We start from the raw sequence: 18,758 nt of genomic DNA on the forward strand, positions 1-18,758 counted from the left end.
GCTGCAGTACTGAGAACGGCCACTACACAGTGTATGGAGCTGTGAGGAGCTGTAGTACTGAAAACGACCACTACACGGTGTACAGAGCTGTGAGGAGCTGCAGTACTGAGAACGGCCACTACACGGTGTATGGAGCTGTGAGGAGCTGCAGTACGGAGAACAGCCACTACATGGTGTATGGAGCTGTGAGGAGCTGCAGTACTGAGAACGGCCACTACACGGTGTATGGAGCTGTGAGGAACTGCAGTACTGAGAACGGCCACTACACGGTGTATGGAGCTGTGAGGAGCTGCAGTACTAAGAACGGCCACTTCACGGTGTATGGAGCTGTGGTGAGCTGCAGTACTGAGAATGGCCACTACATGGTGTATGGAGCTGTGAGGAGCTGCAGTACTGAGAACAGTCACTACACGGTGTATGGAGCTGTGAGGAGCTGCAGTACTGAGAACGGCCACTACACAGTGTACAGAGCTGTGGTGAGCTGCAGTACTGAGAACGACCACTACACAGTGTATGGAGCTGTGAGGAGCTGAAGTACTGAGAATGGCCACTACACGGTGTATGGAGCTGTGAGGAGCTGCAGTACTAATAACGGCCACTACACGGTGTATGGAGCTGTGAGGAGCTGCAGTACTGAGAACGGCCACTACACGGTGTATGGAGCTGTGAGGAGCTGTAGTACTGATAACGGCCACTACACGGTGTATGGAGCTGTAAGGAGCTGCAGTCCTGAGAACGGCCACTAGATGGTATATAGAGCTTTTAGCTGTGATGTTTCCATGGTACCCCAGCTGTGACCTCAGGTAAACTCACCTCAGGAGACCTCATTGAACTCAATCCAGGATTACTGGAATATGTGCGCTGGGTAAGCATCTGGATTGGCGCATCTAATGAATGTGCAAATACTGGGGCGACTGCAGGCTGCTATTTTTAGGCTCTGGAGACAATAACTATAGGTCTCCCCAGCCTGAGCATACTATCCCCCAGCTGCCTGCTTTATCTTGGGTTAGAATAAGCAATGGAGGCCACCAGTTTTTTAAAGAATTTATTTAATTAATTAAAAAAAAGCTTCATGGGGTCCCTCGTATTTTGATACACAACCAAGATATTGCAGAAAGCTGGGGGCTGCAGCTTCCAGCTGTCTACTTTGTCTGCGCTAAGTGTCAAAATACAGGGGACCCTACACCATTTTTCAAATTATTTATTTATTTTTACGCTCCGCTTCGGGGACCTAGACAGCTAGTGTGAGGGCAACCAATCACAGGCACCGGCACGCCAGCAGTCTGACTGCAACCAATCACAGACACTGTCACAGAGAGTGGGTGAGGAAAGCAGTGAATATTCATGAGATTTAATGAGCGGGCCTGGAAGCAGTGTGACAGTCGTGTGGAAACTGAGTAAGTATGATTGTGCTGCTTTAATCCTCTTTTTGCTTTCTTTTTTTAATTTTTAACAGGGTGGTGGAAGCCAAACAGTAACATGGACCTCCCTGAGAAGTCTGTGTTTGGGGGTCTGTGTGTGACGCCCCTGGACTATCAGGTCGTCACAGGGTATTGTACAATCTGCCCTACCGTGCAATATCCACCTCCTCCTTGGTTTAGGGTCCCCAACTATATTGTGTTGCCTACAACAGCTAATAAAATCCTAGGTACACACTGCACCAGAACCTGAACCAAACTAGCTCCCTTCAGCGGCAGCGGTGTCCAGAGCTTTGGTTTATCCAGTTGTTGGTGTCAGCTTTATGGACTGAGTGAGTATGCAAGTGACCCCTTTCGCTCCCCACGGCACTCGCCGGTCCCCATCACCAAGTTCTGGGGCATCCTCCCTACTCCTGAAGGGTCCTAACACCTGGCTGCCCCACTCCATCGCCCCCGGGTACTCCCATTTGCAGCGGTGGTACTCCACCTTACCACACACACCACGGGTGGCATCACAAACTCTAAACATAACCCCCTGTAAATACACCCTTCATTTGAGTGGCCGCACGACCCCCCGGATCCGGACGCCCCTCGAGCCACCGCAGATCTGGATCCGAGCAGCCCGGCTGCTGACACGGGGTCGGCACATGTGCACGGACACTAGTTTACAGTTTGGGTTCGCCCATCACCAGTTATTACCTATGTGAGGTTCTTGCCAGCTTGCAGCATTTTGAAATAAGGAACTTGACATTTCCATGAAGTCTTCAGAGAAGCCAGGTCTGTAATTACATGTTAAGCTCGGGAGCTCCAGTGCGGTTATTGACCAATCACATTTACTGTCACTATGAACCGTTCACATGTCGGCCAATCAGCTGCAGAGGCAGATGATAAATTATTGCGTCCCAGGATTCAATGCCATCCTTGCAATATAGCTGAAGCCCATAGGATTCAAGATCAGGAACGTGAGCTCCACATGTGCCACATTTTCCCACCTTCCACAATGGACACTGAGACAAGTAACGAGGGTGGATGTGGCGCCCACTGCCCTCCGGTACCCGGGGTGGTAATGACACAGTTGAACCTCTGCACTGGGATTTCCATCTGGATAGCGCCAAAGAGTCTCAGTGGAGGTCTCTGTACAGTAATTACGAGCAATAACTTGATTGCTCGCTCGCCTCTTTTCTTGGCGTCTCTTTCATTCATTGTTTTTTTCTTCTATTCTTTTTTACATATCTTCTTGTTTTCCACAAACCCTGTTTTTGCACTTGAGCAGTTTCTTCGTCCTTTTAGTCCCCACCTCATCACATGACAGTGGTTAATGGCTGGAGTATTTCTTAGCTCTCATTTTATGGTGGTCACTATACCAATGACTTTACATCAGCGGATCAGGAAAAATTCACATTTGTCGCTTCACAGAGATTTCCCCAAAATGTTCATTCATACAGAAGTTTTCCTTTGGGATTTTTATGTACCTTATTATGGTCAGAAGATTTTATAGACCCCAGATCATAATAAACATAAGATATAAATAATATAAATATATAAATATAAAAAATGCCTTATACTCACCTTTCTGGCCTCTCCAGCCTCTCCAGCCTCTCTGGCCTTTGTAGCCTCTCCGGCCTTTCCAGCGTCTCTGGCCTCTCCGGCCTCTCTTTCCTCTGTGGCTTCTCCAGCCTCTGTAGCCTCTCCAGCACCTCCGCTCCTTAAGCGGGCATTACACACAGCGACATCGCTAGCGAGCATACCTACCCCCGTCGTTTGTGCGTCACGGGCAAATCACTGCCCGTGGCACACAACATCGCTAACACCCGTCACTCGGACTTACCTGCCTAGCGACGTCTCTGTGGCCGCCGAACTGCCTCCTTTCTAAGGGGGCGGTTCGTGCGGCGTCACTAAGCAGCCGTCCAATAGAAGCGGAGGGGCGGAGATGAGCGGGACAAACATCCTGCCCACCTGCTTCCTTCCTCATTGCGGGCGGCCGCAGGGACGGTGTTGTTCCTCGTTCATGCGGTGTCACACGTAGCAATGTGTGCTGCCTCAGGAACAACGAGCAACCTGTGTCCTGCAACAGCAACGATAATCAGGATTAGAACGACGTGTCAACGATCAACGATTTGGTAAGTAATTTTGATCGTTAACGGTCGTTCCAGCGTGTCACACGCAATGACGTTGCTAACGAGGCCAGATGTGCATCACAAATTCCGTGACCCCAACAACATCTCGTTAGCGATGTCGTTGCATGTAAAGCCCACTTTACTGTCCCCGTGTGGTCCTCATTACATCTTCTGAGTTCCGCCACTTGTGAGTCCCCGGAAGAAAATTAGCATTTAGTGAATGTGTATTTTTGTGAAACCTGGTAGAATTCAGATCCACGTGTATTTCTCCGCTCTTGCCACCTGCTTCACTTCCACATTCCCGCGCACTTCTCACTTTTGTCCTCACCTTACTTTGTTTTTTTTGCATTGTTCTTCTTTTCCAGTATTTATTATTTTACAGGGAAATGTGTCCAGTTTTCCCTCCATCGCCGGTCTCTAGCTATTTATCGATTCGTTTTCCGATGGCTCCCTGATGGATTATTTTCCCTCAATTACTTGTTAGAGCTCTTCATTAAATTATTCATTTTCTACATCACGGGTTTCTTTATCATCAAATTATTGATCTTTGCTACTTATTATTTATTTGCTATTTCTGAATCTTTTTCATATTTTGCGGTTGCTGCCGTCAGTGTCACTTTCCATCCACACACGCATTTTCCACCCTACGCTTGTTTTTCCTGCTTTAATATATTATACATCTATAAATGACTTGTCTTCCAGTTTGACTTGTTACAGACTCTATTTCTTTACTAAGTCGCATATTTTCTACTATTGTTGGAAACGTGCCCCGTTTTGTCAGGTATTTGTGTTTTATTCTCACTCTTGTTATTGCCCGGGGTCACCCTGTCACTCGTTCTCCCCTCCTGGCTTCATACACATCCTATAATGCCTGCGTGCTACGGAGATCTGGCGCATGCACATCCCATAGACGTCATCTCCATGTGTGCCTGCGCCTGCATCAGCCGGTTATCACATGCGCCATGTATTTGATTTTCTACCATCTTTGTATGTAAACTATGTGTGTGCACGCGCAATATATTCATCCCTTTAACTAGCTTTACATCAAAGGCACCATCTGCATTTGTGTATTTGAATTAATCTGCACACCCTTACACTAATACTTTGGTGAAGTCTCCTGTTACTTTCTGGCAGAGTTCGGTCTCTTTGGGTCAGGGTCTATCACTTGTACAATCACCAATCTGTACCCCCTCCTCCACACGTATCGGATTGTATGGGTCTCCTGAGTACAGCGCCCTCTTCCTGTCACCATATATTTCCTCTTGAATTCAGGTCCGGGCTCAGTCATTCCAGAATGTTCATCTCCTTCTAGTTAAGCTGTTCTTCTGGTGATTTGGAGGTCACTCAGGGTCGTTGTGCTGGGAGTTGACATTCCTCTTCATCTTCAGCTTTTTAGCAGAGGCCACAAGGTTGTGATATAACATTGTCTTACTTTTGTTCTGTCCATAATTTCCTCCCCCTTGGCTGCAGCTCCAATTCCAACTGCTGTAAAACATATGCACTGTCTCCACCAGGCCTTACTGTGGGGAGGGGGATCCTCTGGGAATGTGCAGTGGTGGAACACATTGTTCCCCCGCCATCTCGCCATACAGAACACGCTCCCCACTGGTTTTTGTCAGACTTGTTAGATGTAGGTTTTGGTAACACAGCCGGGCGTAGATGTTTTTCTGTCCTGCCCCCTCCCCCACAGATTGGACATATGAAGAATACAGAATATTATCACATATAGGTCACAATTTAAATTGCCAGAAATTTTCACAGCTCCCTTAATGTGGCTGTCAGGTTTCCAGACTATTTTTCTTCTTGCCTTTACATCAATTTTTAGGGACATCCAGTTCTTGGTGTTGTCACTGTTGTGCCAAGTTTCAGCCCCTTCTTGATGACGTCTTCACAGTGTCCATAGTAATTCTAATGCTGGGCAAATGTTCCTGTACCTTCTCCTGACCGATAACTTTCCCCAATCATAAACCTTTGCTGTGTTGTCAGCTGTTTATGTTCCATTGATTTTACTGCAGATATGAAAATGTCAGGAAAATCCTCCTAGAACAGCGACATGTTTAATGGAGTTTATCACAGGTAATGCCGGCGGCCGAGCACTGATACTGTCTAACATGGGGCAAATGTTATTGGCTGATTCTGATCACAACCACATCCCAAATTCTGATAGGGTGTGAACACTTATGCAACCACATTATTGTAGTTTTACTTTTGTTATTTTAATATCCCCCTGAAATAGATTTCAGCTTTTATCTCAATTGAATTTATGGGTGACATTAAAGAGGTTTGCCACACCATAAGATTTGATAAGCAATCAATGAAAAAAGTAGGGGCAACCCCTTTTAAAGGTTAAAAAAAATCCAAAATGAGTCTTCTTGGTATGATTTTTTTTACATGCCAAAATTCTGACATTTTACTACATGTACTTCTTACATCCAGTGTATAAAAATTCTCACTGTAATATCCATGACAGAACTCACTGGAGCAACCCCTGCCCTTGGCAATAGGCGCTGCAGCTTTTAGCATTACTTTTTCTAAAAGATTGTCTCTCACTCCAGATCCGGATCGTATGTTGCTGTCTGTCCCGGGTTTCGGCACCAAATTCTGTGAGAGAAATACACTCCTTTTCCTGAACTCCAAATTAATAAGATTTGTTTTATGAGCGCTAAGGAAATCAATACAGCACACACATGCTTAGTATGGTGTACTCAAATAATTCTCCTTTATTAGTACATGTGACCATTTTATATAGGGTCACAAAGGATAAGTTCCCTTTAAACTCTGAACCAGTAAGAGCAGTAGGGGCGTCAACAGAAATGTAAGACTTCCCCACGCATCAATGCTAGGTGAACCCTATGACAATTACTTATAAGACAAGATGGACATTATAGAAGCAAAATAAATTCTGTTCTGTAGCAGGCGAATAGTGAAATATTCATGTTCGGATAATGCCCGTGCTCATCATGACAAGAAAAATACTTGGGTTCCCAAATGAGTTGCATTAGATTTGTTTTGGGGTGAATACTGGAATAGTACTTTGAGATTTGTTACGAATAATCAGAACACAAATAGTTACTATTCGCCCTAGTCATCAGTATATAAGTCCTGGACAACCCCTGTAAATGAAATGTCACCTTGCAACCTATGCGTGGTTGTGGCTGGATCCAGTATTTTGAAATGAGGAACTTGACATGTGCAAGAAGAAGTCTGAAGAATTTGGCTCGCTGGCTGAGTGGTTATCACTGCATGGTGGCTCAGTGATTAGCACTGCAGGGTGGCTCAGTGGTTATCACTACATGGTGGCTGAGTAGCTAGCATTGCAGTCTTGCAGCACGGGGGTCCTGGGTTCAAATCCCACCAATTACAACATCTGCAAGGAGTCTGTATGTTCTCCCTGTGTAAAGTGTGTTGTCTCTAGTTTCCTCCCACACTCCAAATTCTGATAGGGAATTTAGATTGTGAGCCCCAATGGGGACGGTGATAATCACGTCTGTAAAGTGTTATGGAATTAATAGTGCTATGTAAGTGAGTAGAAGAAGTAAACAAATACTTGTAAAGCTCGGGAGCTCACATTTACTATTGCTAATCAGAGTTCCCTTGTCGGCCGGTCAGCTGTAGAGCCGCTAAATTATGGTTTGCAGGATGGCGGAACAGAGACGAAGCCTTTCATGAATATTTGTCAGCAGACTATTTCTTCCTTCATAGATGATTCTGTGCAATTACAATCTTGACATAAATCTTTAGCCCTGGAGAGTTTTTGGCTTCAGCTCCAATTATTTAAGTGTATTTGTAACAAAAGTACACGGAATTGTATGGATGAACCAAGACGCAAGGGTGTAAAGCCCACTAAAATAAGCTCAATTATGAGGCTTGCAGGTGGAATTAGGAATAGTGTGGGGCCACCAGTCCCTGGGCCCACCTACCCGCACCTACCCCTATCTGGGCCCACCCATCCCTCGGTCCATCCATCCCTAAGCCCACCCATCACTCGGCCCACCCATCCCTCGGCCCACCCAAATGCAGCTGCCCCTATCTGGGCCCCCCCACCCACCTCCACCCGCTCATTATACAATGTGGTGGTCACCTTCTTCGCACACTCATTAGACTCCTCATTGGTGGTTTCCATTGAGCCGCTCACTAGACCACGTAGAGGCCATTTGCGCGGCGGCCCGTCACACTGCTCAGAGACCTGCTGTTTAGAGTAAGAACAAAGTGTAGCAGAGGAGAATCTGGTGACGGTTTCCCTTTAATAGCAGCAGCTCATTTTAGTTGGAGCGGCAGAAAATGCATGAAATAGCTGATGGAACCGGGCCAGGATTACCTAGCTAATGAAGTTATATCAGCCTCTCGCTACAGATTCTTCTTCTTGTTCTGCCAGCTGCTAGAAATTTTCTTGAATGTCAATTTTTTTTTATTATCCCCAGAAATGTTCAGAAATTCGGGAGCCGAGAAACATATTATAAAGTGAAGGTAACAATCCATGGTGTCGATATAAAGCCGGTATCGTGATGTGCGGAGCCACTCGGCTGAGATACGCTGCATCCACTTATAGTTCACAGATTTTTACTGGTTAAATACAATTGATGTAAAATGTCGTCATCTGTGGGAGGGAGGATGAATTAGGATTAATTAGGATTCATTTGGATTTTTCTTCCTTGTCCTGTATTTTTTTGTGTTATAAGCCGCACACCAAATTTAGAGAAAAAAAAGGTTAAAAACAAACAAACAAAATGGGGGCACCAATGGTGGTGGTGTGGGGTCACAGGAGGCAGGGAGGACGTTGCTGGATTACGGCGATGCTGCAGGCGCTGCGGCGGGGCCGTGCTGGCTGCGGGATCTATCCTGGCTGCGGGGGCCGTGCAGAACAGGGCGGTGTGGACAGTGTCACACTCCCAGATACTCTGTTGGCGGTGCGGGCTTCAAAGAAATGGTGCCTGGAGATGGCGAGTGCGCAGATTAAGCTCTCTGCTCAATGATAAGCCAAGATCTCATCTGCCCACGCGCCACTTCCGGGCACCATTTTTTTGAAGCCTGCACCGCCAACAGAACATCTGGAACACCCACCGTACTGCCCTACTACACACAGCATCAGGGTCCCCGCTGCCAGAACAGCGCCCATTCTCCTTCTCCCACAGTAAGCTACATTCAGATTGTAAGACGCACCCCTCATTTTCTTCTTACATTTTTGAGAGGAAAAGTGCATTTTACAATCCGAAAAATACAGTAATTGGTTATAGATTCAGACATGAAGCAACACAAGATTATTGGAGTTCAGAACCAGAGACTCATCATGTGACCCTCTGCCATTGGCCCCCAATTACCTTTCCCATTAAACGTCCTTCATACCTTGTCCTCTACTCCTGCCCTACATGTGCAGTCCTGAATATGTCCCCCCTGACCCTGCTGGCACAGATCTACGGGGGCTCCATCAGGGCCAGCAGCTCCCCGGCTCCAAAGGTCACTTTCTAGGGTCTTCTTGGTGCTTTGCCGCTTGCTCACAGAGATTGGTCACTCCGAGCCTTAGCCCTGATGAAGTAAAGGCACGCGCTCGCGTTTGGACGGGAGAATCGGTTTTCGGTGAAGGTATTGATCTGGATTTATTGATCTGGATTGATCACGTCTCTCCAGTATCCAGAGCTGAATCAGGGGTCTAATGCCCAGCAAGTCTTGGCCTCACACCCCATTATACATTATTAATCCATTCTTATTATGTTTGGGCTTCGAAGACCCAATGAGACTCAAAATGTGAAAGGAACCAAAAGCTTCTGCAGAAAGAATGGACTGGAAGCTCGGAGTGGAGCTGCGGAGAGGAAAGGTAGATATAAATATTAATTGTATTCTTCCTATTCTGATAGACGGTGGATGATTACTAACTCTCTGCACTTTACACCCTGATCCACCGGTGTCTATACAGGGGATGTGTGATACACGGACATTGCCTTACCTACTATAGTATATGATGAACCTGTGCATAAATCACATTTCACAGTTACATCTTTGTGCCTTTACACTCCATTCCAGTAATGACCTGCCCGACACCTCACGCAAAGCACCACATTGCCGGTACCTTCCTCCTCTGCCGTCACCTCTGTGTCCTTTGTGGTGCCATATCCTTAATTTTAATTATGTTACTGATCGAAATAAAAAATGTTTTCATATAAAGGTTTTTGAACTCAATTCATTATAAGTTTCTATTGTTCTGGTTTTGCACCTGTTATTATAGACTTCATCTGCCTGATTTTAGTGGTGATATTTTCATCTACACTTGGATGATATAATATATATATGTGGCACCCCAGTGGTAATGGGAGCTACAGTGGCATTGTTCTCCTCACCAGAGGGCAATGTTATGCCTGGAGGCAGCGGGGAGACCTCTATGCCAGATACAATCACACACACAACACTTCATAACTCAGGCCAGAAAGGGGAGCTCAAGTCCTGTTTGGGGTGAGCTTCCCTGTGCATTCTGGGCTGGGGAGGGGTTAGAGAAAGTGAAACAGGAAGAGAGAACTCAGAACTCTGGTAACAGTGAACAAGAAGGGTCGCTGTTAGAGAGCTATCTCAAGCTTTCCAGGACCGAGAGCTGAATCAGGACACCGAGGTCCTCGACTGTCGGGTACTAATGGCCCAGCAGTAAACCCAGAGGGCATGAGGTTTGACGCCACCTGGCCCAACAGAGACAACCAAGGCGCAGTAATATAATAGAGCCCGGGGCCGCAGGTGTACCGACGGGCCCTACACCTGGCTCGTGCTACCCGCCACAAGTGACAAGGCAAATTATAGCTAGCAAGAGGGACGCTGCGCTGCTCCAGACCACAGCGACCCACATTCAGAGCGCACTAAGGAAGGCCTCTAACGTACCTGGCAGAGAAGAGATCCCTCACTGCTTCCCGGTTTTTCAGTGGTTAGATAGCCAATCAATATGTGGGGATTGCCTGCCATACATGGTAATGTTGTAGCCATGTTGCCTCCTGGCATTGCTGTGATTGGCTGGCCACATTGTGTCATTGGATCTTATATATGTCCCCAGAGGCGCGATGCTCGGCGCACCGTCATCTGGAAGCAGATCAGGGAGAGGTGATGTAGGAGAGAGTGTTTAGATTACAGCGAGCTTTATACTTTTAGCTTTTACTGCTTTTCATGTGGCACTAATTAGTGTTTTTAGCCTTGTTTACCTAATAAATTAATAATTAAAAAGCACAACGTGGAGTCCCCCTATTTTTGACAACCAGCCAAGGTAAAGCAGACAGCTGGGAGCTGGAATTATCAGGATGTGAAGGGCCATGATTATTTGTCCCTTCCCAGCCTAAAAATAGTAGCCCGCAGCCACCCCATCCATTAGATGATGCAATCCTGGCACTTTGCCGAACTCTTCTTGATTGCTCTGGTGCAGTGGTAATCGGGTAATAGTTTTGGGGTTGATGTCAGCTGTGTAATGTCAGCTGGCATCAAGTCTAGGATTTAGTAATGGAGAGAAATCTCAGACATCCCCATTACTAACCCGGTAATTCAAAAGAAAAATACATAGGAAAGTGCAATTTATTTCAATGAAGACTCCCCCACACTTTACCTCATTCACCAATTTATTATTAAAAATGTTCCCATGAAGCTCCTCCTTTGTAATCCACGACCCATGAATGCAGCTCTGGAGCCTGTGAGTTGCAGTAAAGTGCAGCCATTTACAGGAGCCGGGTAGTGACCACAACTCACATCAGAGCCGCCGACTCAGTGCTGCGCTCAGTGCGCCCCAGCGACGCAATGCTGCACTTAGTGAGCCTTAGCATCTCAATGCTGCGCTCAGTGATCCCTAGTGACTCAATGCTGCATTTAGTGAGCCCTAGCGACTCAATGCTGCGTCAGTGAGGCCCAGCGACTCAATTCTGCACTCAGTGAGCCCTAGCGACGCAATGCTGCACTCAGTGAGCCTTAACGACTCAATGCTGCGCTCAGTGAGCCCTAGCGACTCAATGCTGCGTTCAGTGAGCCCTAGCGACTCAATGCTATGCTCAGTGAGACTTGGCGACTCAATGCTGCTCTCATTGAGACCCAGTGACTCAATACTGCGCTCAGTGAGCCCTAGAGACTCAATGCTGTGCTCAGTGAGACCCGGTGACTCTATGCTGTGCTCAGTGAGCCCTAGCGACTCAATGCTGCGCTCAGTGAGACCCGGCAACTCTGGTGAGAGCTGTTGTCCTATATTATATCTGTTGAGGTTTCTCCCCAAACTCCCGGAAATGAGGTCCTTCTGGGCCGATTCTGGTGCAAAATACCCCCTAAAAAGCTAAATGACAATAAAATAGAAAACCGCTCTAAAGCAAATAGATGTGAAAGAAGAAATCAATTAAAATTTAGAAACAAATGTGTAAAATGGTTGCGTTTGGCCCGGTTTGTTGTCAGCTCTGAGGTCCGGCAGCAGCGTCTGGAGTGGGATGACCTCTGAAGACATCATGAATGAGCTTTACAGGGATTTACTAGATCATGACGTTTTCCCTTTTTCATCAAAGCTGAAAAGAGCAGTAAAAAGAGATAAAATGGAAAAATTACAAGATTACAAAAGAAAAACTCTTACTAGCTTCCAAAAAAATCAATCAATGTTCTGTGAGCCAAGAGAGCTGGAAAGTATGAAGACGGCAATGACGGGATGTTGGCCGGAGAGCCGCGTAATAAGATCTTGCCATACAGCACATTGCATCCACCACCAAATGATCTGGCCCCTCGGGAGCGGCGTGCGTGCGGAGACTGCCAGGTGATACCCATCCTTAACAGCACAGATTAAATCTGGTCCTTCGCAGAACGCTGCAGTAATAAATGTGATTACCAAAGGCCGCCTGCGTGCGCAGATCACTAACAATCATCATTACAAGAATATTATTATTGATTCTGGAAGAAAACTAATAATTAACATGGTTTAATCGTCGTGTGCAGAGGCAGCAAAGACGAGCTCCTCAATGCAGCAGTTTATTAGCTGATACAATGTATAGAGTGAGGGTAAAATTCTCCGAGCGGCCGCACGTATTTGTAATGTTAGGTTGACCAATAGGTCACAACTGTTGCCAGCGATGACCAAATGCGGAGGGGGTCCCGGGCCCCCCCTCAGCTTCCCTCAGCCCCAATGAGATACAGACAGAGGCTGATATCCACACAGAAGGCAAGGGCTGTGCGCTCCAAAGAAGACTAATTTAGTTTCCCCCACACAGGGTTTATCAAACTAATAGGGGCGTAACTGTGTCGTGTACAAAGGCATTTGTTTTGTTTCTCGTCATAAACATAAGTTTCCATTTCTCAGTAAAAGCATAAATGAGTTTCGATTTAATGGCATAAGCGTAAAACACAACTCTTATTGTCTTAAACCAGGCTGCAGGTCTTATCGCTCTGTCCTTGGGTCTCAGCGTCCAGAGTCCTGGAATGCGCTCTCACAGTCTGTTACGTAAACAAGTCTGGTCGTGCTCTTTGCAAAGGAGAATGAATTTCTATGATTTTTCTAACCATTAAAAAAGTTAACTCTTTCCTCATAGTAATCACTGTTCTACTGCAAACCTCTTGTGGACGGGAACATTTTTTGTTTTGTGAATAAAATAGAGCACCCAAAAAATAAGCTGCTTCAATCCACTCTCCGTGTATCCTGCAGGAGAGGATCATCCTGCGTGCGGCTGCTGCTCTGTGTATTCATACCCGGGTATCAGTGTGATAGCAGTTTTACATAAGACTGCGTCTATAGAATATGTATGCTTTATTACAGGCAGCAGTCACGATGACTATGAAATAACGGGGACTGGGACTCCTAAACTGTCCCTCAAGCAAAGGGGACCTATGCTATCCCTAACCTCAGTGATACTCCTGATGGTGGTGAGGCCTGAGTCTCCTTCCTGGCCCTGATCCTGACCAGTCCTGATCTGATTCCCCCTCACACAGGGAGAAATGGGACAGGAGTGTGTTGAAACCACAGATAAAGACAAAGGACAAAAACAACACTCAGTCACACCGCACGCACACACAGAATAAGACAATAAGAGATTCAGGGGCAAAAAAAAAGAACAGTAAGAAAGCTACAAAACAGGGGTAATTTCCATAACCGCACCAAGCAATAGGCACAAGCAAAGCACAACTTTCACCACAGAGTCTGGGACACCACACCTTACAGACCAACATAGAATAAACTATAGCTGGCTTGGGTAGAAGGATTCCACCTGCATAAATAGGAGGGGAGCAGATGTGATTGGCCTCCCCACAACATGTGGCTAAAGGAGAAAACAGACCAGCACAGATTAATTCTTGCAAGTCTGCCTATGAATCAGCATACAGCAGGTCAATGCCCGAATCTGACTGTGATGATCCCAGACACCAGAGAAACCATCAGGCGGAGTGTCAGAATCTGCAATCTGAACAGAGCCCAATGACACCATGACAATGTGTGCAAAACTCTGTGTGATAGCAGCTGCCAATAACAGTGCAATTCAACTACATGTTTGGATGACAATTTAAATTATATATTTAGCATATGATTAGTTATGCAGATGATTGTCATGTCACCACATTCCCAAACTGCATCATTGCGGCCATGACCATGGCCATGAAAGGGAAGTCCGTTCATCCTTTCAAAAGCCAAGAGGTGACGTCCAGGCAAAATATTGGAGTTACATGTCGCTCATCACAAGGTCTATCAGTTCTGGTGATATCCGGCAGTGGAGGCGGCTCATCTGCTTCATAATACTGACATCACAGATGTCCATAAAGCACCGAGCGACGCGCGTTTCACAAGTCTGGAACGGTGGAAAAATGGTGAAGAAGCCGCGACTATAATATCATCATAAGAATTGTCAGCTCGAGATTACAAATAAGAATGAAAAGTGGAAGATTGGAAACAGGTGATCTGGAGCGCTGAGATGAAGGTCAATAGACGGCTCTGATGGGGGAAATGGGAAGAAACAAGGGATAAAGGGCGAACAGATCGAGAAATAGAAGGAACTGTCAAATTTGGTGGTGGAAGCCTGATGATATGGGGGTGTTTACAGCCAAAGTTGTTAGATACTTGACCAGGACGGATGGAAGTTTCAATGTTGAGCTATGTGTGAGTATGCTACTAAATAATTAAAATTTAGATTTTAAAAGAAAAACAGTAACCATGCAGTGACAAAATAAGAATCTGCATAACTAATCATATGCAAAATAGTTGCTAGTCAACTTTATGTGTGAGATATCTAAGATAATTGTCTATAAAATGAAGGTCGTCACACCGCAGAGGTGTAGAGGATGGTGAGATATGGAGCTGGAAATTCAAAAGTTCAAAACATTGTTGCCCTTTTGCTCATCATTGTATATCAAACTGAGTGACTATACAACTATAGCACTTCCCTATATATATATCACAATGAGTGACTATACAGTTACAACAACTTTTATATACAATACTTAGTGACTATACAATTACAACACCTTTTATATACAATATTTAGTGATTCTACAGCTTCTGCACATCCCTGTATAACACAATGAGTGACTATATAGCAACAGCACTTCCCTATATATCACAATGAGTGACTATACAGCTACAACACCTTTTGTAAACAATATTTAGTGACTTTACAGCTTCTGCACTTCCCTATATAATACAATGACTGACTATACAGCTACAGCACTTCCCTATATATCACAATGAGTGACTATACAGCTACAACACCTTTTGTATACAATATTTAGTGACTTTACAGCTTCTGCACTTCCCTATATAACACAATGACTGACTATAGAGGTACAGCACTTCCCTATATATCACAATGATTGACTTTACAGCTACAACACCTTTTATATACAATACTTAGTGACTCTACAGCTTCTGCACTTCCCTATACAACACAATGACTGACTATAGAGCTACAGCAATTCCCTATATATCACAATGAGTGACTATACAGCTACAACACCTTTTATATACAATACTTAGTGACTCTACAGCTTCTGCACTTCCCTATATAACACAATGAGTGACTATACAGGTTCAGCACTTCCCTATAAAGAGACATCACATTAGAATCGATATCAGTAGGAGCCATTCATATAAGAGCAGAAGTTCACCCCAGTACTGTCCCCAAAACACAGGCTCTTACATCACATGAATGTAGAGGAGTGAAGTTATGACTTACAGTCTTCACTGATAGCTCTGGGCTGAGCGATTAGCTTAGACAACCTTTGCACATTTTCCGTATTCGGACAAATTAATGTAGCAAAGGGTCCTCTTCATTGGGTCCTCTACAAATCACCTCATCATTGGAACAACTACAATATTTAAATGTCTTATAAAATCACAACCTTATAGAAAACAAATCTTGCTAGTCAGGCAAGATATCCGGACTTCAGTGCAAATGATGTGCCTGGTGCATTGAGAAGACACATGCATGCTCTATGGAGAGCTCGAGTAATGAAATGTATAGAAAGACAAGGGGTGCGGCGGCACAAAGAGGGGTGTCGCTTTATAGTAGATGTCAGCCGGAGTCTTTCACATTAGAGCGTTGGGTCACCCCAGCCATATTACAATTATTCCTATACCTATATTATCAGTCCTCACTGACAGCTCGGGGGTGACTGGTGGAGACAACATTCACATTTATAACTCATTAGGACATTTGTTTCTAATAAAGGGTCTTCTATCGTGTACCCAAGACTTATGTCCACAGATCCGCTCATCACTGAGACAACCCTTGTAATAAACGTCTTATAAAACCTTCCCCGGTGTAAGTTATTATGAGAGATTTCAGGGAGGATCAAATCTGGAGAATTACGGACCCCATTGCCCGAGTGATGGGCGTAATCCTTGTATTAGGCATTGGCGCCATGTTGGTGTACAGGCCGGTTCTGGTGCTCTGTGTACAGCGCTGTGGTTTATACTGGTGCTATTAATGTGGCGGATCATAAACTGTGCGTCTCCTCATTGGGCGCAGTCTATTTCGCAGTTCATTATTGGAGCATACGAGTATTGCACCAGCAATGCTGTAATATTCATTTATCCAGTAAATGTATCGATGATTTCCCCTCTGACTTGTTATCAACTTCACTCTCTATTGCTTATGACAGCCATGGAGCGGTTATAGAGCGGCTCCTCTCTTCTTCACTGGTGAATCCAGGCTGGATAATTATCTCTCCCGATTCAAGCCATCTCTGTAGAGCTTGCTTCATGTCATATGCCGCCAATAATTGGTAATTAAGGTTTTATGTTTGGCATCGAGCATTAGGCAGAGTTATTTCTTATTCTAGGTATAGAAATCTTCTCCTCTGGATTTAGCAATGTCGGATTCACAACTAAAAGTCACAAGTTCTCACGTGTCACACAAGTGATACAGCGGCTCTGCCTTCAGGCGCGGAAACACCCGATACATCGAGGGGAAACACATCCTAAGAAGGTTACCATGACGTATAATATCAATTTGTGCATACAACTCGATAGCTCCATGATCAGACTTCTATCAAGAAAAAACGAAGGGAAGGAAGAAGAAAGATGGGAGGAAGGAAATACCGAAAACTAAAGAAGGGAGAGAAGAAGAAAGGAAGAGAGGAAGGAAGAGAGGAAAGAAGATAGTGAGGGAGGGAGGAAGGAAGAAAGATGGGAAGAAGGAAATACCAAAAACTAAAGATGGGAAAGAAGAAGGAAGGAAGAGAGGAAGGAAGAGAGGAAAGAAGAGAGTGAGGGAGGAAGGAAGGGAGGATGGAAGATGGGAAGAAGGAAATACCAAAAACTAAAGATGGGAGAGAAGAAGGAAGGAAGAGAGGAAGGAAGAGAGGAAAGAAGAGAGTGAGGGAGGGAGGAAGGAAGGGAGGAAGAAAGATGGGAAGAAGGAAATACCAAAAACTAAAGAAGGGAAAGAAGAAGGAAGGAAGAGAGGAAAGAAGAGAGTGAGGGAGGAAGAAAGGGAGGAAGAAAGATGGGAAGGAGGAAATACCGAAAACTAAAGAAGGGAGAAGAAAGAAGGAGAGAAGGCAGAGAAGGAAGGAATGGAGGAAGGAAGGAAGGAATGAAGGAAGGAAAAAAGGAAGGAAGGAAGGAAAGAAGGAAGGAAGGAAGTGAGGAAGGAAGAGAGGAAGAAAGATGGGAGGAAGGAAATACCAAAAACTAAAGAAGGGAGAGAAGAAGGAAGAAGAGAAGAAAAGAAGAGAGGCAGGAAGAGAGTGAGGGAGGAAGGAAGGGAGGAAGAAATATGGGAAGAAGGAAATACCGAAAACTAAAGAAGGGAAAGAAGAAGGAAGGAAGAGATGAAGGAAGAGAGGAAAGAAGAGAGTGAGGGAGGAAGGAAGGGAGGATGGAAGATGGGAAGAAGGAAATACCAAAAACTAAAGATGGGAGAGAAGAAGGAAGGAAGAGAGGAAGGAAGAGAGGAAAGAAGAGAGTGAGGGAGGGAGGAAGGAAGGGAGGAAGAAAGATGGGAAGAAGGAAATACCAAAAACTAAAGAAGGGAAAGAAGAAGGAAGGAAGAGAGGAAAGAAGAGAGTGAGGGAGGAAGGAAGGGAGGAAGAAAGATGGGAAGGAGGAAATACCGAAAACTAAAGAAGGGAGAAGAAAGAAGGAGAGAAGGCAGAGAAGGAAGGAATGGAGGAAGGAAGGAATGGAGGAAGGAAGGAATGAAGGAAGGAAAAAAGGAAGGAAGGAAGGAAAGAAGGAAGGAAGGAAGTGAGGAAGGAAGAGAGGAAGAAAGATGGGAGGAAGGAAATACCAAAAACTAAAGAAGGGAGAGAAGAAGGAAGAAGAGAAGAAAAGAAGAGAGGCAGGAAGAGAGTGAGGGAGGAAGGAAGGGAGGAAGAAATATGGGAAGAAGGAAATACCGAAAACTAAAGAAGGGAAAGAAGAAGGAAGGAAGAGAGGAAGGAAGAGAGGAAAGAAGAGAGTGAGGGAGGAAAAAGATGGGAGGAAGGAAATACTGAAAACTAAAGAAGGGAAAGAAGAAGAAAGGAGAGAAGGAAGGGAGGAATGAAGTAATGAAGAAAGGGAGGAAATAAAGAAGGAAGGAAATAATGAAGTAAGTAAAGAAGGAAGCGAGGAAGGAAGGGAAGAATATGGAAGATAGGAATGGAGGAAGGAAGGCAGGGAGGAAATACCGAAAACTAAAGAAGGGAGAGAAGAAGGAAAGGAGAAGGAAGGAAGAGAGGAAGGAAGAGAGTGAGGGATGAAGGAAGGAAGGAAGGGAGGAAGGAAGAATGGAAGAAGGAAATACCAAAAACTAAAGATTGGAGAGAAGAAGGA

This window comes from Anomaloglossus baeobatrachus, chromosome 9 (assembly GCF_048569485.1).
Source record: "Anomaloglossus baeobatrachus isolate aAnoBae1 chromosome 9, aAnoBae1.hap1, whole genome shotgun sequence".
NCBI classification, from domain to species: domain Eukaryota; kingdom Metazoa; phylum Chordata; class Amphibia; order Anura; family Aromobatidae; genus Anomaloglossus; species Anomaloglossus baeobatrachus.